This window comes from Mesoplodon densirostris, chromosome 2 (genome assembly GCF_025265405.1).
Source record: "Mesoplodon densirostris isolate mMesDen1 chromosome 2, mMesDen1 primary haplotype, whole genome shotgun sequence".
NCBI lineage: Eukaryota > Metazoa > Chordata > Mammalia > Artiodactyla > Ziphiidae > Mesoplodon > Mesoplodon densirostris.
The window spans coordinates 108,769,884-108,796,823 of record NC_082662.1 but is presented as its reverse complement, the minus strand read 5'-3'; the positions used below and the strand labels follow the sequence as shown (position 1 = coordinate 108,796,823).

The 26,940-nt window shown below is 46.8% G+C and overlaps 2 long non-coding RNA genes and 4 other non-coding genes across 9 annotated transcripts; 3 read left to right on the top strand and 3 right to left on the bottom strand.

Moving 5' to 3' along the window:
- Positions 1-208: 208 nt before the first annotated feature.
- Positions 209-8,344, bottom strand: LOC132484165 (uncharacterized). Of its 3 annotated transcripts, none has more exons than XR_009531161.1 (4): positions 8,305-8,344; positions 7,906-7,988; positions 5,687-6,925; positions 209-3,934 (listed from the first exon to the last, which is right to left on the bottom strand). It is a non-coding gene; the product is annotated as an uncharacterized LOC132484165 (long non-coding RNA). The 3 variants fall into 3 exon arrangements; XR_009531160.1 differs by lacking the exon at positions 8,305-8,344 and having other exon boundaries at positions 5,687-5,763; positions 6,610-6,925; positions 7,906-8,245; XR_009531159.1 differs by lacking the exon at positions 8,305-8,344 and having other exon boundaries at positions 7,906-8,245.
- A 323-nt stretch (positions 8,345-8,667) lies between these two features.
- LOC132484744 (U1 spliceosomal RNA) lies at positions 8,668-8,831 on the top strand. The gene has a single exon (XR_009531297.1). It is a non-coding gene; the product is annotated as a U1 spliceosomal RNA (small nuclear RNA).
- A 2,046-nt stretch (positions 8,832-10,877) lies between these two features.
- On the bottom strand, positions 10,878-10,951 carry TRNAN-GUU (transfer RNA asparagine (anticodon GUU)). The gene has a single exon. It is a non-coding gene; the product is annotated as a tRNA-Asn (tRNA).
- Positions 10,952-13,536: 2,585 nt separating this feature from the next.
- TRNAN-GUU (transfer RNA asparagine (anticodon GUU)) lies at positions 13,537-13,610 on the top strand. Its single transcript has one exon. It is a non-coding gene; the product is annotated as a tRNA-Asn (tRNA).
- Positions 13,611-15,656: 2,046 nt separating this feature from the next.
- On the bottom strand, positions 15,657-15,820 carry LOC132484732 (U1 spliceosomal RNA). The gene has a single exon (XR_009531289.1). It is a non-coding gene; the product is annotated as a U1 spliceosomal RNA (small nuclear RNA).
- A 323-nt stretch (positions 15,821-16,143) lies between these two features.
- On the top strand, positions 16,144-18,575 carry LOC132481955 (uncharacterized). 2 transcript variants are annotated; one of them, XR_009530847.1, is made up of 4 exons: positions 16,144-16,183; positions 16,500-16,582; positions 17,553-17,614; positions 17,758-18,575. It is a non-coding gene; the product is annotated as an uncharacterized LOC132481955 (long non-coding RNA). The 2 variants fall into 2 exon arrangements; XR_009530846.1 differs by lacking the exon at positions 16,144-16,183 and having other exon boundaries at positions 16,255-16,582.
- The last annotated feature ends 8,365 nt before the right edge of the window (positions 18,576-26,940 follow it).

Genomic DNA, 26,940 nt, shown 5'->3' with positions numbered 1-26,940 from the left:
AAGATGTCAATTCTCCCTAAGATGATATAAAGATTTAATGTAATCCCTATTAAAATCCCAGCAGAATTCTTTGCAAATATAGAAAAGATAATTCTAAAGTTCATATGGAAATGTGAAGAAACTGAAGTATCTAAAACAATTTTGAAAAACAAGAACACAGTTGGAAGACATACTACACATTAAGATATATCATAAAACTACAGTAAAGAAGACGGTGGTATTGGTGAAAGGATAGACACATAGATCAGTGGAACAGAATAGACTCCAGAAATAGACCTTCATAAATTCAGTCTATTGAATTTTAATGAAGATACAGAGGCAATTCAATGGAGAAAGGACACTCTTTTGCACAAATGATCCTGGAAAAATTAGATATCCATATGCAAAAAAAAAGTGAACCTTGAACTGTATCTCACACCACATAGAAAATGAATTTAAAATGGACAATAGACCTAAGTGTAAGATGTAAAACTATAAAACTCTTGGAAGAAATTATAGGAGAAAATTTTCATGACTTTGGGTGGGGCAAAAATTTCTTAATACAAAACTGAAAGCATAATCCATAGAAGAACAAATGTATAAATTAGACTTTGTTGAAACTTAAAACTTCTTCTCCTCAAAAGACATTAAGAGACTGAAAAGACAAGCCATGGGCTGGGAGAAAAGTTTACTAATCATACATCTGACACAGAACGTTTACCTAGAATATATAAAGAATTCTTAAAACTTGAAAAAAAATACAATTTAAAAAAAGGGGGCAAAAGATTTCAACAGACACTTCACCAGAGGAGATATATGGATGGCAAAAAACACATGATGAACCCATTAGTCATTACGGAAATGAAAATGAAAACCAAATGGGAAACTCTTGCACACCTATTAGAATGGCTAAAATAAAAAATAATGACAATACCCAGTGCTGGTAAAGATCTATAGCAACTGGAACTCTCCTACATTGCTTTAAGAATGCAAAATGGAATAATCATCCTGGAAAACATGTTGATAGTTTCTAATAAAGTTAAACAAGTACCTATGTGACCCAGCAATCCTACTTCTATGTATTTAGTCTAGAGAAATGAAAACACATGTCCACACAAAAACTTGTACATAAAGGTTCATAGCAGTCCTATTCATAACTGTCAAAAACTGAAAACAACCCCAAATGGCCTTCAACAAACGAATAGATAAATAACATACAATAGAGTGCTACTCATCAGTAAAAAGGAAGAAGCTATTAATACACAAACAACATGGATGAATCTGAAATGCATTATGCTAAGTGGAAGAAGCCAGTCTCAAAATGTAACATAATGTATATTTACATTTATATGAAATTCAGGAAAAGATAAAACTGTAGTAATGGCAAACAGATCAATGGTTTCTGGGGATTAGGGGTGGGTTGAGAGACTGATTAAGGAGTGTTAGAATTGTTCTTTATCTTGCTTGTGGTGGTGGTTATAAGGATCTCTGCATTATTAAAACTCATAAAGCAGTAAACCAAAAAATAAAAATAGAGTGAATTTGCTGTGTGTAAACTTTAAAATGATTAACAGATAAATAAGTTGAGATATATTAGTGAAACGGAGCAAGACCCTATGGTCCTTGCCCCACCCCCTGTCCTCAGCCTGCCTTTTGTCTGTGGAAAATCTTTAGCCAAAGAATAGGTTTGATCAGAGAAGTGAGGAAATGCAGAAACCAAGGAAAACAGTCAAAGAAGACAAAATAATAATAGTTTAATCATTAAGCACAGTCAAGGACCTTTAGTTCCTCCTTAAGGACTATAGACAATATTCTGAGCCATGTTCTGTGAGCTGTTTTGCAGATACTGAAGCCCCCAATAGGGGAGGAGGATGACTACATTATGACCAAATTGAAGCCATGACATAAGCTGCCACAGTTCTGAGAACTGGCCTCAAAGAAATGGGAACAAACCCTGGAACTAAAGATTAACTGTACTTAAAACAACCAAGGTGACACTGATCAGACCACCACATTACCGGTTTCAAGATGACTGTCAGAGCTGACTGTGATGTTCTGCTCCCTCCCTCTGCCTATACAGCCCTGAAACTCCCCTTTAAAAGCCCCTTCCCCTGAAGAGCAGTTGGGAGTTGGTTCTCGGACAGGAGCCCACCCTCTCCCCCGGTTGCCGGGCTCTGAAATAAAGCAACCTTTCCTTTCCTACCAACACTTGTCTCTCGAGAATTGGCTTTCAAGCGGCAAGCGGTTGGACGTGCGTTCGGTAACATGAGAGTTTAGACTCATCATCTTGGGTCAAACTGAAAGTCCACATAGCCTACAATTTTATGGCTGGTAGTGCAATAAAATCAGATAGTTGCTATTTATCCTCCCTGGACCCATATATGCCAGTATATTTTAATGGTTATCTGTCATTCTGTTAGGCATTACTGACTCATTCTTACTCTGAAAACACATTTATTTTACCTTTTAAGCCATTTACTAAGGGTCACAGTAACATGCAGTAACGTTTTTTATAAGTGGAAATTTAAAAAATCTAGAAGAATCAACTGAATAACTATTTGTACTAAAAAGACAGTTCAATAAAGGGGAAGAATATAAGATCAACATACACAAATTGATGTTTTTTCCTATATACCAGTTAAAAAAGTAAGAGAATAAAAGATCCCATTAACAATAGCAGGAAAGGGGGCTTCCCCTGTGGTGCAGTGGTTAAGAATCCGCCTGCCAGTGCAGGGGACACAGGTTCAATCCCTGGTCTGGGAAGACCGCATATGCTGCAGAGCAACTAAGCCCGTGCACCACAACTACTGAGCCTGTGCTCTAGAGCCCGTAAGCCACAACTACTGAGCCCGTGTGACACAACTACTGAAGCCCGTGCACCTAGAGGCCATGCTCCACAACAAAGAGAAGCCACTGCAATGAGAAGCCCGCGCACCACAACGAAGAGTGGCCCCTGCTCGCCGCAACTAGAGAAAACCTGCGCGCAACAACAAAGATCCAACGCAGCCATAAATAAATAAATAAATAAATCTGTGACCGTTTAAAAAAAAAAACTGGACAAAATATGGAAAAAACGTTTTCAGACATTGGACAATAGGGAGCTCTGAACTGTGACCCCTGAAAGAAAACAAACAAGGTGAATCCTACCACAACTAAGCTTTCTTCTTGCAGACAATTTCTGGAATATGGCACAGGGTAGGAACGACAATAACAACAACAAAGTGCAGGAAAATTGCTGAGTTAAAGAAAATAAACACAGTTCAAGAAATCTTGGATTTTTGCACAGAGTAACTGAGGAGGGAGACACACAGAGAAGAGTTACTGAAATATACATAATGCGCCCCATGAATCAATAGCTGAATATAAATCTATGTATGGTAGGGTAAACCTCCATGAGGCTGGGAAAGAACAGATTCCAGGCAAAGCACAGTGACTAGGAAGAAGACAAATAATTCCTAGAGATCACACTGGGCTGGAGATCATTACAGCCAGAGTGGAAAAATGGAGAAATCTCACTGAGTATACAGGGCATCCAATAGAGACATCAAAAAGGCCATGCCGTAGAAGTGGGTCCAAGTGAGCCCTCGAGCAAAGACTCCTATAGACTTGCCCTGAATGAATTTTAAAACAAGCCTCAAAAGAATCATACTGAACACAAGTAACTTAACTTCTGGGGAAAATAAAGTTCAACAATCTTTAAAAACAAAATTCAGTAACCAACAATGTATAATTCACAATGTCCAGCTACTAATAAAAAGTATTATACTGGGCTTCCCTGGTGGCGCAGTGGTTGAGAGTCTGCCTGCTGATGCAGGGGACGCGCGTTCGTGCCCCGGTCCAGGAGGATCCCACATGCCGTGGAGCGGCTGGGCCCACGAGCCATGGCCGCTGAGCCTGCACGTCCGGAGCCTGTGCTCCGCAACGGGAGAAGCCACAACAGTGAGAGGCCCGCGTACTGCAAAAAAAAAAAAAAAAAAGTATTATACATAGGACAGGAAAATATGACCCATAACCAGCACAAAAATCAGACAACAGAAACAAACTCAGAAATGAAAGACATGATGGAGTTAGGAAAAAATATTAAAACACATAATTATGCTTATATGTTCCAAAATGAAAAGAAATATGAGCATAAGAAGGAGAGAAATGGAAGATATAAGTACAAAACTACAGGGAGGATGGGCCTGCCCCCCTTCTTCACAGCTCCCTGTCTGCTGAGGAGGATCTGGGCCCCACTCCTCCACACCTGCTAGAGGGTCTGGAAGGAGTCAGAGATGTGGACTGGTGGGGCAGGGCGAAAGGCAGAGAGCCTCTCTTGCAGTTGAGGAATAACCAGCCAAGGTCCACCGGGCCCAGCACTAAGCAAAACAGGCATAGTTTGCAGAGGACCTTGTGGCACTGCTTCTGAACGCCCCAGGGGCTTGGGAACCAGCAACAGCACATTTCTCGCCTCATCCACCGAGGGTCAACTCAGGGGAATTAGGACCTGCTTCCTAGCAATGGAGCATGTGGTCCCCACGCTGGAGCTCCAGGGCAGATCGAAAAGCTCAGGACTGAGCAGCGGTGCCCTGCAGGACAGTGTTGGCAGGGGCCCGACGACCTGACCCGGGGCCAGCACAGCTGGGTCACGGTCAGGCTGGGCGTCGGTCTACACTGCAACACCTGAGTTCTTTGAATCCACGTGGTGAGAGCAGTGATTCCCAGATGCCGTCTCGTGCTTAGCCTAGACCTCCTATTTCTATTCTTTTATGATCTCCAAGTAGTTACTGACCTCACTCTAAATATACTGTCCGATTTTGTCATCCTAACTTCTCTCTGGGACTTGGGGGCTACTGGCCACTCCAAGCCTGTTGAAAGTCTTGTGTAAATGAACCAGTGATCATTTTTAAGTGACATGTGTGCGGCCCCCAGTTGTGCTAAAGCCTAGTCTGTGTCTTCACAGTGCTTTCCAAGGTGTGTATGTGTGAATAAATGTATGATATATATTTATACATGCTGCTATAGCGATACGTTAAAGGCCAACATAACTGGTGGACAGGGTCAGTGAGAGGAAATGAAACAATCTTTTCGGTGGCTATTAAAGCAAAATGTGTGTAAAGAAATAAGTTTTTCTTCCCCTACTTTGTTTCTAACTTCTGCACGAGTCCCTAGGCTGAGTGGGGAAGAATAGGAAAGACAAACTGTCACGAAGAGCTCACCTCACTGTCTAATGCTTGAAGTCTAAGTTTAAAAGAATGATTTACCGTCTTGTCATTTTGTAACAATCCCCTTATCTAAAAATATTAAAGGGCAGTTCTTACATTTAGAGTGCCTCAGAATCAGCTGTGGAGATTACAGAAGCTCCTTCCTGGGCTCCAATCCCCAGAGGTTTCGTTGGTGCGAGGCCCTAGAGTCTGCGTTTTTCACGTAAACACAAACCACATGTTTCTGATGCGGGTGGGCTGCGGATCCCAGTTGAAAACCTATTGTTCTATAAGACTGATTCAAACCTATAAATAAGCTTGTTTTCCTTTAATTAAGAATCCTTAATTGAAAAGTGGGTAAGTCACACCACAAACTGACATAAAGATCTCAAAGCATTCCTTGGGAAAAGTCCTTAGTTACGTTCTTTTGCTTTCCAGAATTAAAACCAAGCACTTGCTCCACAATTATTTCCTAGTAACAGTTGAAAAATTAAAACAAACAACAACATGAACAAAAAACTCACGGACTTCCCTGGCGGTCCAGTGTTTAGACTGTGAGCTTCCACTGCAGGGGGCACGGGTTCGATCCGTGGTCGGGGAACTAAGGTCCCGCAGGCCCCGCCGGCGTGGCCAAAAAAATAAATAAATAAAATAAAATAAAAAATAAAACAACTCAAACATTGTCATCACCACCGCCACCAATTACCAAAAGACCCATCAAAAGACTCAGGCCTGAGGTAGACACATGCCCCACTTCCGTAGTAGATGAAGTGACCTCGACTTCTGCCTTTACGCTTGGTTGTTTAAGTATTTTCCGTAAGTGCCTTTGGCTGTCACTACAGAGGAACTCACTGGCAGAATCAGCAGAATGGATGAAAAGTCAGCCGAACTATGAAGTATTACTTAAAGATAAAGCAGTAAAATTTGAGGACCTCTTGCCCTGTGGTGATGCAAGCATCCCAGCAATTCTTCCTTCCTCCCTGTGCTGCCAGGGCTGGAAGGTATTGATGATATAATCAGTAATCAATGGAGAACTCAAATAATGCCTTTAAGAACTTCATTTTATGGACATTAACATTCATGAAAACAACAGCATATGCATCGTGTAAATCTCAGACCTGGTCAGGATTGAAACCGTGTACGAGGCCCCGTGTCCTTGTCTTTCGAAGTAAAGTGCTGACTCAAGAGTTAATGATTAGGGAATGTGAAGGTGTAGAAACAAAGAACAGCTGTCGGGCTGGGGAACGGGCGACAATTTAGACTATAAATCCGCCACATGGCAGAATCACCGAACTCCCAGTTCACTGAAGCTACAGATAAAGGCCTGACACACACTCCTAAGTGGTTTTACAGGGAGCAGACCCCCTCCAGATGGAAAGTGCTGCCCACAAGCACACAGACCCTGGACTGGTTGAGACCAGAAGGTTGATGACGCTTGAAACTTCACCTTGATGCCAGCCAGTCCGAAAACTGTCTGCGAGCTGATCACGCCCTGCTCCTCGAACACTGTAAGACTCCTCACTACGCCCTCCAGGGTGGGTCACACAGTCTTGAGGGCATTAACCCGCTGTGGCCCCCTCTGCCTGGCAAAGCAATAAAAGCGACTCTTTTCTACTTCACCCAAAACTCTGTCTCTGCATTTCTCTTCGGCACCGGTGAACAGAGGCCAAGTTTCGGCAACAGGATCCAGTCACAAATTACTTTGGGGGAAAATTCCTAAAAGCCATTCTTGTGTTTCACCCTTTGAAAAGTAGTTCTTCACCCTAATTAAAAAAAAAAAAAAAAAAAAAAAAAAAAGTTGCAAAAAATGAATCTTTGGAATGGAGGATTCTACGGTATTTAACTTTCCATAAATTATATTCTTTCCCTCTATGTGTTAGAACCCATTCTTAAAAGCAAATGAAATCAATCTGTGTCACCACCACTGTCTTCCAATTTGCTGTAATTCCAGTGAGGACCATGTTGGGTACACCTGTGCAGGAAATAGGGCGAGAGTCCTTTAGGGAAAAAACGGAAAGGGAAAAAAGACACCTAATGTAATGCTTTAAACATGTACCAATATCTCTTGACCTGTCAACCTAAGACAGACAGACGACCTGCAGATTTATATAGGGTTCATTATGTCCCCCATCTTATTACTGCTAAGGTGAATGTGCTAGACACTTATTGAATTGGTGTTCTATGTCTGCTGTAATAAGTGACATGAGTTTAGTGGCTTAAAAGAACACACATTTATTATATTACAGTTCTGTAGGTTAGGAGTCCAACAAAGGTCTCACTGGACTAAAATCAAGGGGTCAATAGGGCTGCCTTACCTTCTGGAGGCTCTAGGGGATAATCTGTTTCCTTATCTTTTCTAGAGATTTTTCTAGAGATCTTTTTCAGAGATTCTCTGAGCTATTACTATTCCTGGAATAAAGCATATTTCAGATGAAATGAGCCAGAGTTTATTTCTGATGGCTGCAGAGAGAGAAAGGAGGGGAAAGGGGAAAAGCAGGGGGAGGAAAGGAAGCTTCTTCCTGGAAGTTAGCTGGGTGCTGAGTTCCTTTGTTGTCGGCTCCAAGATTCTCCGGAAGAGTCAGCTTCCCCCTTAAGCCAAAGGCACCCTCAAGGATCAAGTTACCCCGCTCCTTGCTCTCCGGTCTGAAAACACAAGTTGGCTGCCTTCTTCAGCCTCCCCTCGCCCCGCCCTCAGGTCTAACCCAGTCTCACCCAGGAAGAGAAAACAAACGAACAAACCAACCTCGCTCTTCAAGCAAACAGGTCATCTTCCTATCCCTTATTCTGGTCATCAGCTTCTTTTTCAGAATCGTCATTTCTTGTATTCTGTATGGTGAGGAAAGGAAAAACATGGTCCCTGGTATACCACGAGATTGAAGTAGGAAGGACGTGCACAGAAAATACACCGAGTAGCACTCTGAGATGTAACCCTGAATCTCCATGTCTACAGACAAGACACATACATAAATATGTGCTTGTATCCATTGTTTTACAACTTTATTTCTTAAAAACATTTTGGATCAGCATAACACACGATCCCAGAATTCCTTTCCCCGGCGTGTAACGCAGGACAAAAGGTAAGAATTCGAGGAGGCTGGCAAAATCCGCCGGTATCTCAGATAAAGGGTAAGAGGCGTATTACCTCGGCTCGGTGGGCTCCCGAAGTGGGCGGACAAGATGACGTCACTTCCCCCTTCAGCAGCCGGCCCGCCCATTGGTCATCTCGGCAGGGCGGGGACAGGGCGGGGGTTGGAGGAGAGGAGCCGCCTTAGAGGTCAGGAATGGGGCTTGGTTTATGTAAATCTTGCAGCGTAGGGGTACAATTCCCCGCGAGCCACTTCCCGGGCTGTGGAAGTTTTCCAGAGAAGTTGCTTGGATTTTGTTAGCAGAGTCGTTAGGAGGGGCTGAGAGGCGTGGAAGAGGAAGGGGTGCGGAGGGTGGGTGGTGAGCGTGTGTGTAAAGTGTAGCAGTCTAAGGCTATACGGGGGGGCGGGGAAAGCAGTTCATACTTACCTGGCAGGGGAGATACCATGATCATGAAGGTGGTTTTCCCAGGGTGAGGCTCACTCATTGCACTGCGAGTGTGCTGACCCCTGCGATTTCCCCAAATAGGGGAAACTCGACTGCGTAATTTGTGGTAGTGGGGGACTGCGTGCGCGCTCTCCCCTGGCAATGAGTGTGCTAACGACAGAATTAAGTTGGAAGTCACTAGTAGGTCCCTGTTTTTACGAAGATAGGTAGGTGGAGATGGTGACCGCTCCTTTTTTCACGCGCGGGTTTGTTGTGGCTTTTCTTACTCCCGCGTGAGGGAGGGGTGCTGCAGCACCGCTGCGGTGGTGGGTAAGGGAAGGATGCGCGTTTAGCTGAGCTTTTTTTTTTTTTTTTCTTTGTTTTTCTTTTTCCCCGGGAGAGATAAATAAGTATCAACGCTCCGCGCAAGCGCCGGGTGTTTGAATTAGTGTTTACGAGTTCGAGTTTAGCTAGTCTGTACTTTGAAAGACTCTCTGCGGCTCTCCGCAGTTTGCTTCCCAGCGTTCAATCTTGAAGCGGGGGTGCTACGCCCCACGCAGGCCCGGGCACGGAATCTGTGCTCCTGCCTGAAACAACCAGTACCAGGCGAGGGACGTGCAAAGAAAGTTTTCCCGGAGATGGGTCGTCTGGGCCTCCCCGGTGGTGCAGTGGATAGGACTCCGCTGGCCACTCCAAGGAGCACGAGTTCCAGTGCTGGTCGGCGAACGTCCGACACGCTACAGGGCAAGGGAGCCCCCGTGCGGGCAACTAGTGAAGCTTGCGCGCCTGGAGCCCGCGCTCCCCGCTGTCCGCAGTGAGATCTCAGAAGCCCGGTCGCAGCCACCGCCCCAACGCAGCCGAAACTGAATAGAGTCGGTTTATTAGAAAACAAAGACCAAAAACACGGCGGAGGCACGGGCCCTCTGACGAAAAAGGACAGTGAGTGTGGTCCCTGAGGGGTAAGCAATGGCTCCAACTTACTGCAACGCACTCGGGGACAAACGCCGTGGACCTTGCTGAGCTGAGGACCGAGCTGTGCGTCCAGGGAGGCCGAACGAGCTCCTGTCCGCAGGACAGACTCCCAGCGAGGAGACAGATAGATGCTCGAAGTAAATCAGCGAGAAATGCAGCAGCGTCCCCCCGCCACGCTGCAGCTCTGCGAGGAAACTCGCCGAGGTCGGCGGAAATTTTTGACAGGACCAAGACTCGCACAGAGAGTGCTCCTCCGAAGCGGACAGACTAGAAGGAAAAAACAAACAACCGCAACCAGAAAACATCGTAATTCACGAGGGCATGGGGGTAGAGTACTCAGGAAGGTCTTGCCGCAGTAGCGGAAGCTAGTTAGCCCCAGACTGAGCGCTGCTCGGAACCACTTCGCAAATCATAGAAGCAAGACCGGAAACGATCGAACTGTTTGCAAGTAACTTATGTGTGTCCATGAGCAAAAGTTCAGCATTTCCAGGAACACGCAAGGCACCCATTCACAATGCCTTTGGCATTCCATCACAGGTTCTGAGGTAGCCAAAGAGCCAGGGGAAAAGACCCTCTCCATAATGCAGAGACACATCGGCCATTTGCAAATGACCCAGAGCTGACACCGATGTTAAAAATCACCAGAGAAGGACATTAAAACATTTATTCCAACTGCATTCCGTAACTTCAAACAGTTAAATGGTACACACGGGGAACATTTTAGAAAGACCCGCTCTAACGTAAAGAGGTGAAAACTACACTGAGAGGAAAGGTACTGCAAGGGATTAAGAGCGAGCAATTCGAAAACGCAGAAGAAAGAATTTTGAATAGGAATCGCATTGACTCTGCCTTGATTTGCAGATCACTTTGCGTGGAAAGCGACAGTCCCAAATGAGAGGGCTGAGGCGTCCTGAGATGGGGCGGTGAATACTCCGCGCAGGTGGTGCCATGGAGCGTGATTTCTGACGTCGCAGCTTGAGTGAGGGATTGCCGCCACCCGTGTGCGTGTGCCTTCATCCTCTGGCAGTTGTCCTGGAACGTACAAGGCAGGTGACTTAGTGAGAGCAGCCCTCCAGGTGCTGCAAAGAGACCAGGGGCACCAGGTAAAGACCGGGAGCAGGCGGAGATGAGGTGGGTGGAGATTCCGGGAGAGGGGCGCTGGGGAGGAACTGAAAGGGCAGGCGCATAAAAGCGACAGCTGAAACCTCGCTTATCAGATTCTAAGCCAAAGTCCGTCCCTGGGTGGGCTCGAACCACCAACCTTTCGGTTAACAGCCGAACGCGCTAACCGATTGCGCCACAGAGACGGGCGGCTGCGAAGCTTTCTTGTAACATCCTGGAATCAGGATGTATTCCCCGTCCCTTCCAACCCCAGCGGAGAAGAGATTCAAATGTCTATCTTGTCCAACCTCGCCGGCGCCAGGGACACTGAGTCTCGGGGACCGTGGACACCGAGCCCGAGGAAACTGGGGGCTCCGACGAAACAAGGCCGGGCCCACGACCCTCCTCGCCTGCTCCTGGCCGCCTCGAAAGCGGCCCCTCTACACGAGACCACTGCCGCCTCTCTCGGGCTCAAGTCCTCCATTTCCCCACTCGTGATCGGCCTCACCCGTCGCGCTCACCGCAAGTCCCCCTCCAGGCCCGGGTGGTCGTACGGGGGAAGGACAGCAACCGGCTGTGTCCCCACCGTTCTGCACCCTCTGGGCGCCTCCAGAGAAGGGCTCCACGAGGCACGACCCGGAGTTTGCTCACCAGGCACCCCCTCGCCCGGAGCAGGGCCTGGCATCCAGCAGGCGCCCAATAAATGCCCATGCATTCCGCCGCCGGGGCCCGCGGTGGTGGGTAGACCGAGAATTCTTATGCCACCTGTGTTTAGTCCTGGAGGAACCTAGACTTTTCAAATCGCCTGTTCTTCAAAACCTTTCTTCTAGCAGCTGATTTAGAACCAGATAAAAGTCCTAGAAAGGCCAGGAGGGCACCACCCCGACCGGCTCTCAACTCCCCACCCAAGGCGGTGCTGCGGCCTCAGCCTGCGGGCGCAGGTGACGGGTCTGAGAGGCGTGAAGGAGGAAAGCTGCAAGGGAGAAAGGCGGCTGGGCTAACGTGGATCCGACCACAGCTCCGTAGGTCCCCGGTGGAGCACAGCGATCGTGGTGTGATTGGTGCGGTGATGGGAGCCTGCCTGCTTGGGTCTGAATTCGAATCCTAACAGAAAACGGGCTTCCCGTGCCTGATCACCCCCGGCAACACTGTATGGTTCTACCTTTTGGACTTGGTGCCTTGCCCCCTACTGGCCACAGAGCAGGCGTGCGAGGTGGCGAGGCGCACACCTCACCGGAGGATTCCAAGTTCTGAGGACGTCCAGACTCCGCCCGAGACCCCCAAGGCCTGGAGTCAGCATTCCCTCCAGCTGCGCCCTCGCTGACGCTCCCGGTGCCGCCCACCCTGAGGAGAGCGCCTGCGGCTCCAAGAACAACCTTCTCCTCTGTCTGGGAGCATTTGGCTGGGTTGATCGGAATCTACCCTTTTCGGGCCTCACACGTCCCGGAAAATCCTAGGGCCTAGCGCCGGCCCTACATGGGGCTGGAGGGGTCGCTGTGTTCCTGCCGGTTGGAGCTTGGCTTGCAAAGAAAGGCTCCCGCCGATTTCGATTTCCCTGGCCTAAGCTGTGCATGCTGATACAAGACTCAGGAGCTGCAGCGACCCAAAACAGGGAACCTCTCCTGTCGTTGTCTGTACGAATGGCGTGCTCCTATACATAGAAAAATCCTCAATAACCCACACAAAACTACCAGAGTCAACAAACGAATTCTGTATAATGGCAGGGTACAAGATAGACAAAAATCAGTTGTTTCTATACACTAGCAGTGAACAATCTGAAAAAGAAATTAGCAATTTACGATAGCACCCAAAACGAATAAAATATCTACGAATTAACTTATCCAAGGAGGTGAAAGACTTCTAGACTGAAAACTACAAAATATAGCTGCAGGTGACTAAAGAATACCTAAGGCAATGGAAAGATAGCCCCTACGCATCTCTTTCTCCCTCATACTAGCCCCTACGGATCTCTTTCTCCCTCATACTCGCAGGTTGCCTGGCCCAGCTGCCTTTCTCCCTTGCAGCTTTCCTCCTTCACGCCTCTCAGACCCGTCACCTGCGCCCGCAGGCTGAGGCCGCAGCACCGCCTTGGGTGGGGAGTTGAGAGCCGGTCGGGGTGGTGCCCTCCTGGCCTTTCTAGGACTTTTATCTGGTTCTAAATCAGCTGCTAGAAGAAAGGTTTTGAAGAACAGGCGATTTGAAAAGTCTAGGTTCCTCCAGGACTAAACACAGGTGGCATAAGAATTCTCGGTCTACCCACCACCGCGGGCCCCGGCGGCGGAATGCATGGGCATTTATTGGGCGCCTGCTGGATGCCAGGCCCTGCTCCGGGCGAGGGGGTGCCTGGTGAGCAAACTCCGGGTCGTGCCTCGTGGAGCCCTTCTCTGGAGGCGCCCAGAGGGTGCAGAACGGTGGGGACACAGCCGGTTGCTGTCCTTCCCCCGTACGACCACCCGGGCCTGGAGGGGGACTTGCGGTGAGCGCGACGGGTGAGGCCGATCACGAGTGGGGAAATGGAGGACTTGAGCCCGAGAGAGGCGGCAGTGGTCTCGTGTAGAGGGGCCGCTTTCGAGGCGGCCAGGAGCAGGCGAGGAGGGTCGTGGGCCCGGCCTTGTTTCGTCGGAGCCCCCAGTTTCCTCGGGCTCGGTGTCCACGGTCCCCGAGACTCAGTGTCCCTGGCGCCGGCGAGGTTGGACAAGATAGACATTTGAATCTCTTCTCCGCTGGGGTTGGAAGGGACGGGGAATACATCCTGATTCCAGGATGTTACAAGAAAGCTTCGCAGCCGCCCGTCTCTGTGGCGCAATCGGTTAGCGCGTTCGGCTGTTAACCGAAAGGTTGGTGGTTCGAGCCCACCCAGGGACGGACTTTGGCTTAGAATCTGATAAGCGAGGTTTCAGCTGTCGCTTTTATGCGCCTGCCCTTTCAGTTCCTCCCCAGCGCCCCTCTCCCGGAATCTCCACCCACCTCATCTCCGCCTGCTCCCGGTCTTTACCTGGTGCCCCTGGTCTCTTTGCAGCACCTGGAGGGCTGCTCTCACTAAGTCACCTGCCTTGTACGTTCCAGGACAACTGCCAGAGGATGAAGGCACACGCACACGGGTGGCGGCAATCCCTCACTCAAGCTGCGACGTCAGAAATCACGCTCCATGGCACCACCTGCGCGGAGTATTCACCGCCCCATCTCAGGACGCCTCAGCCCTCTCATTTGGGACTGTCGCTTTCCACGCAAAGTGATCTGCAAATCAAGGCAGAGTCAATGCTATTCCTATTCAAAATTCTTTCTTCTGCGTTTTCGAATTGCTCGCTCTTAATCCCTTGCAGTACCTTTCCTCTCAGTGTAGTTTTCACCTCTTTACGTTAGAGCGGGTCTTTCTAAAATGTTCCCCGTGTGTACCATTTAACTGTTTGAAGTTACGGAATGCAGTTGGAATAAATGTTTTAATGTCCTTCTCTGGTGATTTTTAACATCGGTGTCAGCTCTGGGTCATTTGCAAATGGCCGATGTGTCTCTGCATTATGGAGAGGGTCTTTTCCCCTGGCTCTTTGGCTACCTCAGAACCTGTGATGGAATGCCAAAGGCATTGTGAATGGGTGCCTTGCGTGTTCCTGGAAATGCTGAACTTTTGCTCATGGACACACATAAGTTACTTGCAAACAGTTCGATCGTTTCCGGTCTTGCTTCTATGATTTGCGAAGTGGTTCCGAGCAGCGCTCAGTCTGGGGCTAACTAGCTTCCGCTACTGCGGCAAGACCTTCCTGAGTACTCTACCCCCATGCCCTCGTGAATTACGATGTTTTCTGGTTGCGGTTGTTTGTTTTTTCCTTCTAGTCTGTCCGCTTCGGAGGAGCACTCTCTGTGCGAGTCTTGGTCCTGTCAAAAATTTCCGCCGACCTCGGCGAGTTTCCTCGCAGAGCTGCAGCGTGGCGGGGGGACGCTGCTGCATTTCTCGCTGATTTACTTCGAGCATCTATCTGTCTCCTCGCTGGGAGTCTGTCCTGCGGACAGGAGCTCGTTCGGCCTCCCTGGACGCACAGCTCGGTCCTCAGCTCAGCAAGGTCCACGGCGTTTGTCCCCGAGTGCGTTGCAGTAAGTTGGAGCCATTGCTTACCCCTCAGGGACCACACTCACTGTCCTTTTTCGTCAGAGGGCCCGTGCCTCCGCCGTGTTTTTGGTCTTTGTTTTCTAATAAACCGACTCTATTCAGTTTCGGCTGCGTTGGGGCGGTGGCTGCGACCGGGCTTCTGAGATCTCACTGCGGACAGCGGGGAGCGCGGGCTCCAGGCGCGCAAGCTTCACTAGTTGCCCGCACGGGGGCTCCCTTGCCCTGTAGCGTGTCGGACGTTCGCCGACCAGCACTGGAACTCGTGCTCCTTGGAGTGGCCAGCGGAGTCCTATCCACTGCACCACCGGGGAGGCCCAGACGACCCATCTCCGGGAAAACTTTCTTTGCACGTCCCTCGCCTGGTACTGGTTGTTTCAGGCAGGAGCACAGATTCCGTGCCCGGGCCTGCGTGGGGCGTAGCACCCCCGCTTCAAGATTGAACGCTGGGAAGCAAACTGCGGAGAGCCGCAGAGAGTCTTTCAAAGTACAGACTAGCTAAACTCGAACTCGTAAACACTAATTCAAACACCCGGCGCTTGCGCGGAGCGTTGATACTTATTTATCTCTCCCGGGGAAAAAGAAAAACAAAGAAAAAAAAAAAAAAAAGCTCAGCTAAACGCGCATCCTTCCCTTACCCACCACCGCAGCGGTGCTGCAGCACCCCTCCCTCACGCGGGAGTAAGAAAAGCCACAACAAACCCGCGCGTGAAAAAAGGAGCGGTCACCATCTCCACCTACCTATCTTCGTAAAAACAGGGACCTACTAGTGACTTCCAACTTAATTCTGTCGTTAGCACACTCATTGCCAGGGGAGAGCGCGCACGCAGTCCCCCACTACCACAAATTACGCAGTCGAGTTTCCCCTATTTGGGGAAATCGCAGGGGTCAGCACACTCGCAGTGCAATGAGTGAGCCTCACCCTGGGAAAACCACCTTCATGATCATGGTATCTCCCCTGCCAGGTAAGTATGAACTGCTTTCCCCGCCCCCCCGTATAGCCTTAGACTGCTACACTTTACACACACGCTCACCACCCACCCTCCGCACCCCTTCCTCTTCCACGCCTCTCAGCCCCTCCTAACGACTCTGCTAACAAAATCCAAGCAACTTCTCTGGAAAACTTCCACAGCCCGGGAAGTGGCTCGCGGGGAATTGTACCCCTACGCTGCAAGATTTACATAAACCAAGCCCCATTCCTGACCTCTAAGGCGGCTCCTCTCCTCCAACCCCCGCCCTGTCCCCGCCCTGCCGAGATGACCAATGGGCGGGCCGGCTGCTGAAGGGGGAAGTGACGTCATCTTGTCCGCCCACTTCGGGAGCCCACCGAGCCGAGGTAATACGCCTCTTACCCTTTATCTGAGATACCGGCGGATTTTGCCAGCCTCCTCGAATTCTTACCTTTTGTCCTGCGTTACACGCCGGGGAAAGGAATTCTGGGATCGTGTGTTATGCTGATCCAAAATGTTTTTAAGAAATAAAGTTGTAAAACAATGGATACAAGCACATATTTATGTATGTGTCTTGTCTGTAGACATGGAGATTCAGGGTTACATCTCAGAGTGCTACTCGGTGTATTTTCTGTGCACGTCCTTCCTACTTCAATCTCGTGGTATACCAGGGACCATGTTTTTCCTTTCCTCACCATACAGAATACAAGAAATGACGATTCTGAAAAAGAAGCTGATGACCAGAATAAGGGATAGGAAGATGACCTGTTTGCTTGAAGAGCGAGGTTGGTTTGTTCGTTTGTTTTCTCTTCCTGGGTGAGACTGGGTTAGACCTGAGGGCGGGGCGAGGGGAGGCTGAAGAAGGCAGCCAACTTGTGTTTTCAGACCGGAGAGCAAGGAGCGGGGTAACTTGATCCTTGAGGGTGCCTTTGGCTTAAGGGGGAAGCTGACTCTTCCGGAGAATCTTGGAGCCGACAACAAAGGAACTCAGCACCCAGCTAACTTCCAGGAAGAAGCTTCCTTTCCTCCCCCTGCTTTTCCCCTTTCCCCTCCTTTCTCTCTCTGCAGCCATCAGAAATAAACTCTGGCTCATTTCATCTGAAATATGCTTTATTCCAGGAATAGTAATAGCTCAGAGAATCTCTGAAAAAGATCTCTAGAAAAATCTCTAGAAAAGATAAGGAAACAGGGCCTCCCTGGTGGCGCAGTGGTTAAGAGTCCGCCTGCCGATGCAGGGGATACGGGTTCGTGCCCCGGTCTGGGAGGATCCCATATGCCGCGGAGCGGCTGGGCCCGTGAGCCATGGCCGCTGGGCCTGCGCATCCGGAGCCTGTGCTCCGCAACGGGAGAGGCCACAACAGTGAGAGGCCCGCATACCGCGAAAAGAAAAAAAAAAAAAAAAAAAAGATAAGGAAACAGATTATCCCCTAGAGCCTCCAGAAGGTAAGGCAGCCCTATTGACCCCTTGATTTTAGTCCAGTGAGACCTTTGTTGGACTCCTAACCTACAGAACTGTAATATAATAAATGTGTGTTCTTTTAAGCCACTAAACTCATGGTCACTTATTACAGCAGACATAGAACACCAATTCAATAAGTGTCTAGCACAATGAACCCTATATAAATCTGCAGGTCGTCTGTCTGTCTTAGGTTGACAGGTCAAGAGATATTGGTACATGTTTAAAGCATTACATTAGGTGTCTTTTTTCCCTTTCCGTTTTTTCCCTAAAGGACTCTCGCCCTATTTCCTGCACAGGTGTACCCAACATGGTTCTCACTGGAATTACAGCAAATTGGAAGACAGTGGTGGTGACACAGGTTGATTTCATTTGCTTTTAAGAATGGGTTCTAACACATAGAGGGAAAGAATATAATTTATGGAAAGTTAAATACCGTAGAATCCTCCATTCCAAAGATTCATTTTTTGCAACTTTTTTTTTTTTTTTTTTTTTTTAAATTAGGGTGAAGAACTACTTTTCAAAGGGTGAAACACAAGAATGGCTTTTAGGAATTTTCCCCCAAAGTAATTTGTGACTGGATCCTGTTGCCGAAACTTGGCCTCTGTTCACCGGTGCCGAAGAGAAATGCAGAGACAGAGTTTTGGGTGAAGTAGAAAAGAGTCGCTTTTATTGCTTTGCCAGGCAGAGGGGGCCACAGCGGGTTAATGCCCTCAAGACTGTGTGACCCACCCTGGAGGGCGTAGTGAGGAGTCTTACAGTGTTCGAGGAGCAGGGCGTGATCAGCTCGCAGACAGTTCTCGGACTGGCTGGCATCAAGGTGAAGTTTCAAGCGTCATCAACCTTCTGGTCTCAACCAGTCCAGGGTCTGTGTGCTTGTGGGCAGCACTTTCCATCTGGAGGGGGTCTGCTCCCTGTAAAACCACTTAGGAGTGTGTGTCAGGCCTTTATCTGTAGCCTCAGTGAACTGGGAGTTCGGTGATTCTGCCATGTGGCGGATTTATAGTCTAAATTGTCGCCCGTTCCCCAGCCCGACAGCTGTTCTTTGTTTCTACACCTTCACATTCCCTAATCATTAACTCTTGAGTCAGCACTTTACTTCGAAAGACAAGGACACGGGGCCTCGTACACGGTTTCAATCCTGACCAGGTCTGAGATTTACACGATGCATATGCTGTTGTTTTCATGAATGTTAATGTCCATAAAATGAAGTTCTTAAAGGCATTATTTGAGTTCTCCATTGATTACTGATTATATCATCAATACCTTCCAGCCCTGGCAGCACAGGGAGGAAGGAAGAATTGCTGGGATGCTTGCATCACCACAGGGCAAGAGATCCTCAAATTTTACTGCTTTATCTTTAAGTAATACTTCATAGTTCGGCTGACTTTTCATCCATTCTGCTGATTCTTCCAGTGAGTTCCTCTGTAGTGACAGCCAAAGGCACTTACGGAAAATACTTAAACAACCAAGCGTAAAGGCAGAAGTCGAGGTCACTTCATCTACTGCGGAAGTGGGGCATGTGTCTACCTCAGGCCTGAGTCTTTTGATGGGTCTTTTGGTAATTGGTGGCGGTGGTGATGACAATGTTTGAGTTGTTTTATTTTTTATTTTATTTTATTTATTTATTTTTTTGGCCACGCTGGCGGGGCCTGCGGGACCTTAGTTCCCCGACCACGGATCGAACCCGTGCCCCCTGCAGTGGAAGCTCACAGTCTAAACACTGGACCGCCAGGGAAGTCCGTGAGTTTTTTGTTCATGTTGTTGTTTGTTTTAATTTTTCAACTGTTACTAGGAAATAATTGTGGAGCAAGTGCTTGGTTTTAATTCTGGAAAGCAAAAGAACGTAACTAAGGACTTTTCCCAAGGAATGCTTTGAGATCTTTATGTCAGTTTGTGGTGTGACTTACCCACTTTTCAATTAAGGATTCTTTTTTTTTTTTTTTTTTATTAGTTTCTGCTTTATAACAAAGTGAATCAGTCATACATATACATCTGTTCCCACATCCCCTCCCTCATGCATCTCCCTCCCTCCCACCCTCCCTATCCCTCCCCTCCAGGCAGTCACAAAGCACCGAGCTGATCTCCCTGTGCTCTGCGGCTGCTTCCCACTGTCTATCTAGCCTACGTTTGGTAGTGTATATATGTCCATGCCTCTCTTTCGCTTTGTCACAGCTTACCCTTCCCCCTCCCCATATCCTCAAGTCCATTCTCAAGTAGGTCTGTGTCTTTATTCCCGTTTTACCCCTAGGTTCTTCATGACATTTTTTTTTCTTATATTCCATATATATGTGTTAGCATACGGTATTTGTCTTTCTCTTTCTGACTTACTTCACTCTGTATGACAGACTCTAGGTCTATCCACCTCATTACAAATAGCTCAGTTTCGTTTCTTTTTATGGCTGAGTAATATTCCATTGTATATATGTGCCACATCTTCTTTATCCATTCATCCGATGATGGACACTTAGGTTGTTTCCAGCTCCGGGCTATTGTGAATAGAGCTGCAATGAACATTTTGGTACATGTCTCTTTTTGAATTATGGTTTTCTCAGGGTATATGCCTAGTAGTGGGATTGCTGGATCATATGGTAGTTCTATTTTTAGTTTTTTAAGGAACCTCCATACTGTTCTCCATAGTGGCTGTACCAATTCACATTCCCACCAGCAGTGCAAGAGTGTTCCCTTTTCTCCACACCCTCTCCAGCATTTATTGTTTCTAGATTTCTTGATGATGGCCATTCTGACTGGTGTGAGATGATATCTCATTGTAGTTTTGATTTGCATTTCTCTAATGATTAATGATGTTGAGCATTCTTTCATGTGTTTGTTGGCAGTCTGTATATCTTCTTTGGAGAAATGCCTATTTAAGTCTTCTGCCCATTTTTGGATTGGGTTGTTTGTTTTTTTGCTATTGAGCTGCATGAGCTGTTTATAAATTTTGGAGATTAATCCTTTATCAGTTGCTTCATTTACAAATATTTTCTCCCATTCTGAGGGTTGTCTTTTGGTCTTGTTTATGGTTTCCTTTGCTGTGCAAAAGCTTTTCAGTTTCATTAGGTCCCATTTGTTTATCTTTGTTTTTATTTCCATTTCTCTAGGAGGTGGGTCCAAAAGGATCTTGCTGTGATTTATGTCATAGAGTGTTCTACCTATGTTTTCCTCTAAGAGTTTGATAGTTTCTGGCCTTACATTTAAGTCTTTAATCCATTTTGAGCTTATTTTTGTGTATGGTGTTAGGGAATGATCTAATCTCATACTTTTACATGTCCCTGTCCAGTTTTCCCAGCACCACTTATTGAAGAGGCTGTCCTTTCTCCACTGTACATTCCTGCCTCCTTTATCAAAGATAAGTTGGCCATATGTGCGTGGGTTTATCTCTGGGCTTTCTATCCTGATCCACTGATCTATCTTTCTGTTTTTATGCCAGTACCACACTGTCTTAATTACTGTAGCTTTGTAGTATAGTCTGAAGTCAGGGAGCCTGATTCCTCCAGCTCCTTTTTTCGTTCTCAAGATTGCTTTGGCTATTCGGGGTCTTTTGTTTTTCCAAACAAATTTTGAAATTTTTTGTTCTAGTTCTGTGAAAAATGCCAGTGGTAGTTTGATAGGGATTGCATTGAATCTGTAGATTGCTTTGGGTAGTAGAGTCATTTTCACAATATTGATTCTTCCAATCCAGGAGCATGGTATATCTCTCCATCTGTTTGTATCATCTTTAATTTCTTTCATCAGTGTCTTATAATTTTCTGCATACAGGTCTTTTGTCTCCTTAGGTAGGTTTATTCCTAGATATTTTATTCTTTTTGTTGCAATGGTAAATGGGAGTGTTTTCTTGATTTCATTTTCAGATTTTTCATCATTAGTGTACAGGAATGCCAGAGATTTCTGTACATTAATTTTGTAACCTGCTACTTTACCAAATTCATTGATTAGCTCTAGTAGTTTTTCGGTAGCATCTTTAGGATTCTCTATGTATAGTATCATGTCATCTGCAAACAATGACAGCTTTACTTCTTCTTTTCCGATTTGGATTCCTTTTATTTCCTTTTCTTCTCTGATTGCTGTGGCTAAAACTTCCAAAACTAGGTTGAATAAGAGTGGTGAGAGTGGGCAACCTTGTCTTGTTCCTGATCTTAGTGGAAATGGTTTCAGTTTTTCACCATTGAGGACAATGTTGGCATGGGTTTGTCATATATGGCCTTTATTATGTTGAGGAAAGTTCCCTCTATGCCTACTTTCTGCAGGGTTTTTATCATAAATGGGTGTTGAATTTTGTCGAAAGCTTTCTCTGCATCTATTGAGATGATCATATGGTTTTTCTCCTTCAACTTGTTAATATGGTGTATCACATTGATTGATTTGCGTATATTGAAGAATCCTTGCATTCCTGGGATAAACCCCACTTGATCATGGTGTATGATCCTTTTAATGTGCTGTTGGATTCTGTTTGCTAGTATTTTGTTGAGGATTTTTGCATCTATGTTCATCAGTGATATTGGCCTGTAGTTTTCTTTCTTTGTGACATCCTTGCCTGGTTTTGGTATCAAGGTGATGGTGGCCTCGTAGAATGAGTTTGGGAGTGTTCCTTCCTCTGAAATTGTTTGGAAGAGTTTGAGAAGGATGGGTGTTAGCTCTTCTCTAAATGTTTGATAGAATTCGCCTGTGAAGCCATCTGGTCCTGGGCTTTTGTTTGATGGAAGATTTTTAATCACAGTTTCAATTTCAGTGCTTGTGATTGGTCTATTCATATTTTCTATTTCTTCCTGAGTCAGTCTTGGCAGGTTGTGCATTTCTAAGAATTTGTCCATTTCTTCCAGGTTGTCCATTTTATTGGCATAGAGTTGCTTGTAGTAATCTCTCATGATCTTTTGTATTTCTGCAGTGTCAGTTGTTACTTCTCCTTTTTCATTTCTAATTCTATTGATTTGAGTCTTCTCCCTTCTTTTCTTGATGAGTCTGGCTAATGGTTTGTCAATTTTGTTTATCTTCTCAAAGAACCAGCTTTTAGTTTGGTTGATCTTTGCTATCGTTTCCTTCATTTCTTTTTCATTTATTTCTGATCTGATCTTTATGATTTCTTTCCTTCTGCTAGCTTTGGGGGTTTTTTGTTCTTCTTTCTCTAATTGCTTTAGGTGCAGGGTCAGGTTGTTTACTCGAAATGTTTCCTGTTTCTTAAGGTGGGATTGTATTGCTATAAACTTCCCCCTTAGAACTGCTTTTGCTGCATCCCATAGGTTTTGGGTTGTCGTGTCTCCATTGTCATTTGTTTCTAGGTATTTTTTAATTTCCTCTCTGATTTCTTCAGTGATCACTTCGTTATTGAGTAGTGTATTGTTTAGCCTCCATGTGTTTGTATTTTTTACAGATCTTTTCCTGTAATTGATGTCTAGTCTCATAGCATTGTGGTCGGAAAAGATACTTGATACAATTTCAATTTTCTTAAATTTACCAAGGCTTGATTTGTGACCCAAGATATGATCTATCCTGGAGAATGTTCCATGAGCACTTGAGAAAAATGTGTATTCTGTTGTTTTTGGATGAAATGTCCTATAAATATCAACTAAGTCCATCTTGTTTAATGTATCATTTAAAGCTTGTGTTTCCTTATTTATTTTCATTTTGGACGATCTGTCCATTGGTGAAAGTGGGGTGTTAAAGTCCCCTACTATGATTGTGTTACTGTCGATTTCCCCTTTTATGGCTGTTAGTATTTGCCTTATGTATTGAGGTGCTCCTATGTTGGGTGCATAAATATTTACAATTGTTATATCTTCTTCTTGGATCGATCCCTTGATCATTATGTAGTGTCCTTCTTTGTCTCTTCTAATAGTCTTTATTTTAAAGTCTATTTTGTCTGATATAAGAATTGCTACTCCAGCTTTCTTTTGATTTCCATTTGCATGGAATATCTTTTTCCATCCCCTTACTTTCAATCTGTATGTGTCTTTAGGTCTGAAGTGGGTCTCTTGTAGACAGCATATATATGGGTCTTGTTTTTGTATCCATTCAGCCACTCTGTGTCTTTTGGTGGGAGCATTTAGTCCATTTACATTTAAGGTAATTATTGATATGTATGTTCCTATTCCCATTTCCTTAATTGCTTTGGGTTCGTTATTGTAGGTATATTCCTTCTGTTGTGTTTCTTGCCTAGAGAAGTTCCTTTAGCATTTGTTGTAAAGCTGGTTTGGTGGTGCTGAACTCTCTCAGCTTTTGCTTGTCTGTAAAGGTTTTAATTTCTCCATCAAATCTGAATGAGATCCTTGCTGGGTAGAGTAATCTTGGCTGCAGGTTTCTCTCCTTCATCACTTTAATTATGTCCTGCCACTCCCTTCTGGCTTGTAGAGTTTCTGCTGAGAGATCAGCTGTTAACCTGATGGGGATTCCCTTGTGTGTTATTTGTTGTTTTTCCCTTGCTGCTTTTAATATGATTTCTTTGTGTTTAATTTTTGACAGTTTGATTAATATGTGTCTTGGTGTATTTCTCCTTGGATTTATTCTGTATGGGACTCTCTGTGCCTCCTGGACTTGATTAACTATTTCCTTTCCCATATTGGGGAAGTTTTCAACTATAATCTCTTCAAATATTTTCTCAGTCCCTTTCTTTTTCTCTTCTTCTTCTGGAACCCCTATAATTCGAATGTTGGTGCGTTTAATGTTGTCCCAGAGGTCTCTGAGACTGTCCTCTGTTCTTTTCAATCTTTTTTCTTTATTTTGCTCTGCATCAGTTATTTCCACTATTTTATCTTCCACCTCACTTATCCGTTCTTCTGCCTCAGTTATTCTGCTATTGATCCCATCTAGAGTATTTTTTATTTCATGTATTGTGTTTTTAATCGATGCTTGATTCATCTTTAGTTCTTCTAGGTCCTTGTTAACTGTTTCTTGCATTTTGTCTATTCTATTTCCAAGATTTTGGATCATCTTTACCATCATTATTCTGAATTCTTTTTCAGGTAGACTGCCTATTACCTCTTCATTTGTTAGGTCTGGTAGGTTTTTATCTTGCTCCTTCACCTGCTGTGTGTTTTTCTGTCTTCTCATTTTGCTTATGTTACTGTGTTTGGGGTCTCCTTTTTGCAGGCTGCAGATTCGTAGTTCCCGTTGTTTTTCGTGTCTGACCCCAGTGGCTAAGGTTGTTTCAGTAGGTTGTATAGACTTCCTGGTGGGGGGGACTAATGCCTGTGTTCTGGTGGTTGAGGCTCGATCTTGTCTTTCTGGTGGACAGGTCCACGTCTGGTGGTGTGTTTTGGGGTGCCTATGGCCTTATTATGTTTTTAGGTAGCTTCTCTGCTAATGGGTGGGGTTGTGTTCCTGCCTTGCTAGTTGCTTGGCATAGGGTGACCAGCACTGTAGCTTGCTGGTCGTTGACTGAAGCTGGGTGCTGGTGTTGGGATGGAGATCTCTGGGAGATTTTCGCTGCTTGATATTATGTGGAGCTGGGAGGTCTCTTGTGGACCCGTGTCCTGAAGTTGGCTCTCCCACTTCAGAGGCACAGCACTGGCTCCTGGCTGCAGCACCAAGAGCCTTTCATCCACCCAGCTCAGAATAACAGGGAGAAAAAGCAGAAAGAAAGAATTAGTAGAAGAGAGAAAGAGAGAGGGAAAGAAAGGAAGAAGGGAAGAAAGGAAGGAAGGAAGGAAGAAAGAAAGAAAGGAGGGAGGGAGTGAGGAAGGATGGAAAGAAAGAAGGAAAGAAAGGAGGGAGGGAGGGGGCAATGAAAGCAAAAGGAAGAGTGAATGGAAGAAGGGAGGGAGGGAGGGAGGAAGGGAAGAAAGAAAGAAAGACAGGAGGGAGGGAGGGAGGAAGGAAAGAAAAAGAAAGTGGAAAGAAGAAGGGTGGGAGGGAGGGAGGAAAGAAAAAGAAAGAAGGAAAGGAAGAGCGGAGGGAGGGAGGGAGGAAGGGAAGGTAGGAAAAAAAGAAAGAGCAGGTAAAGTAAAATAGAATAAAGTATGAAATATAGTAGCGTTATTAAAATTAGAAAGTAATTATTGAAAAAAAAAAAAACGGACCGATAGAACCCTGGGACATATGGTGGAAGCAAAGCTATACAGAGAGAATCTTACACAGAAGATTACACATACACATTCACAAAAAGAGAGCAGGGGGAAAAATCAAAAATCTTGCTCTCCAAGCCCACCTCCTCAATTTGGGATAATTCGTTGTAAAAAGAGGAAAAGGGCAAGAAGTCTGAAATTTTGCTCTCTAAGTCCACCTCCTTACTTTGGAATAATTCGTTGTAAAAAGAGGAAAAGGGGGGAAAGTCTTAAATCTTGTCCTCAAAGTCCACTTCCTCAATTTGGGATGATTCGCTGTCCATTCATGCACTCCACAGACGCAGGGCACATCAAATGGACCGTGGAGCTTTAATCCGCTGCCTCCGAGGCTGCACAGAGAGATTTCCCTGACTCTGCTCTCACAGCTCCCGGGTCTCAGCCTTGGACCTGGCCCCGCCTCTGTGCGTAGGTCGCCGGAGGGCGTCCGTTCTTCGCTCAGACAGGACGGGTTTAAAGGAGCCGCTGATTCGGGGGCTCTGGCTCACTCATGCAGAGGGGAGGGAGGGGCGCGCAGTGTGGGGCGGGCCTGCGGCGGCAGAGGCCGGCGTGACGTTGCAGCAGCCCGTGGCGCTCCGTGCGCTTTCCCGGGAAAGCCGTCCCCGGGTCTCGGGACCCCGGCAGTGGCGGGGTGCACAGGTCCCCCGGAAGGCGGGGTGGACAGTGACCCGCGCTCGCACACAGGCCCCGCGGCTGCGGCGGCGGCGGCGGGCGGCGGCAGGCGGCGGCGGTGGCGGGCGGCGGGGGGCGGCGGCGGCAGCGGGCCTCGGCGGCGGCGGGCGGCGGCAGGCGGCGGCGGTGGCGGGCCGCGGGGGCGGCGGCGGCGGCGGGCCGCGGCGGCGGTGGCGGCGGTGGCGGGCGGCGGGGGCGGCGGCGGCGGCGGCGGCGGGCCGCGTCGGGCGGCGGCGGCGGCGGCGGCGGGCCGCGTCGGGCGGCGGCGGCGGCGGCGGCGGGCCGCGGCGGCGGCGGGCAGCGGCGGCCCACGCCCGTCTCCGAGGTCCACGCCTTACCCGCGGCTCGCGCCTGTCTCAAGGATTCTTAATTAAAGGAAAACAAGCTTATTTATAGGTTTGAATCAGTCTTATAGAACAATAGGTTTTCAACTGGGATCCGCAGCCCACCCGCATCAGAAACATGTGGTTTGTGTTTACGTGAAAAACGCAGACTCTAGGGCCTCGCACCAACGAATCAGGAACATGTGGTTTGTGTTTACGTGAAAAACGCAGACTCTAGGGCCTCGCACCAACGAAACCTCTGGGGATTGGAGCCCAGGAAGGAGCTTCTGTAATCTCCACAGCTGATTCTGAGGCACTCTAAATGTAAGAACTGCCCTTTAATATTTTTAGATAAGGGGATTGTTACAAAATGACAAGACGGTAAATCATTCTTTTAAACTTAGACTTCAAGCATTAGACAGTGAGGTGAGCTCTTCGTGACAGTTTGTCTTTCCTGTTCTTCCCCACTCAGCCTAGGGACTCGTGCAGAAATTAGAAACAAAGTAGGGGAAGAAAAACTTATTTCTTTACACACATTTTGCTTTAATAGCCACCGAAAAGATTGTTTCATTTCCTCTCACTGACCCTGTCCACCAGTTATGTTGGCCTTTAACGTATCGCTATAGCAGCATGTATAG